At 38.9% G+C, this 560-nt stretch overlaps 1 protein-coding gene across 1 annotated transcript in view; it reads left to right on the top strand.

The window, feature by feature from the left end:
- Positions 1-560, top strand: part of EYA2 (EYA transcriptional coactivator and phosphatase 2) — a 50,586-nt gene that overhangs the window by 775 nt on the left and 49,251 nt on the right. The window lies entirely within an intron of this gene.

Below are 560 nucleotides of genomic sequence, written 5' to 3'. Positions count from 1 at the left end.
CCCCCCCCCCCCCAGTCATACTGTTCAAGTGAAGGAAACAGAGGAATGTTAAATCTGCTAAAAAAATTATTGGCAAGTGATGCAGCTGAACTAGTTCTTGCTAGTACAATCCCAGCTATTGTTTGCTGCGGTTAGGATCTGTCAGCCTTCCTGTTAGAGGGGAGTTAGGAAAAGGCACTGGCTATTATGTTTTAGTAGTATGTTTAACCCTTCATTTATAGGCTCTTAGAAGCCCAGGAGTTGTTTAGTTTGCATGTTTGCTAAGGCATTAAGAATTGCATGATTAAACCACGTGCATCGTGACTGTCTATTTGCACAAATAGTAGTAGGAATAACAATCTATAGGAAACATCTCTTTAAATGTACCTGTTTGCAGAAAAGATTAGAGCTAGAAGTGATTTTTAAGTACTTCATTTTGGAAACATCTTGGTGCAAGAACTATGTTGTTATGTGCTATACATAAAAGCCAACATAGCAGTTGCAGTGTTGGACACCAATTTGCCAGTGGCAGCTCATGTTGATGTGTTTCTTGTAGAAATATTGTGGCTATTTTTCTACAG

This window comes from Acanthisitta chloris, unplaced genomic scaffold (genome assembly GCF_000695815.1).
Source record: "Acanthisitta chloris isolate BGI_N310 unplaced genomic scaffold, ASM69581v1 scaffold11346, whole genome shotgun sequence".
In the NCBI taxonomy this organism is placed as follows: Eukaryota; Metazoa; Chordata; class Aves; order Passeriformes; family Acanthisittidae; genus Acanthisitta; species Acanthisitta chloris.
Note: the sequence above shows the minus strand (reverse complement) of the source record. Positions and strands in the feature narration are given on the sequence as shown.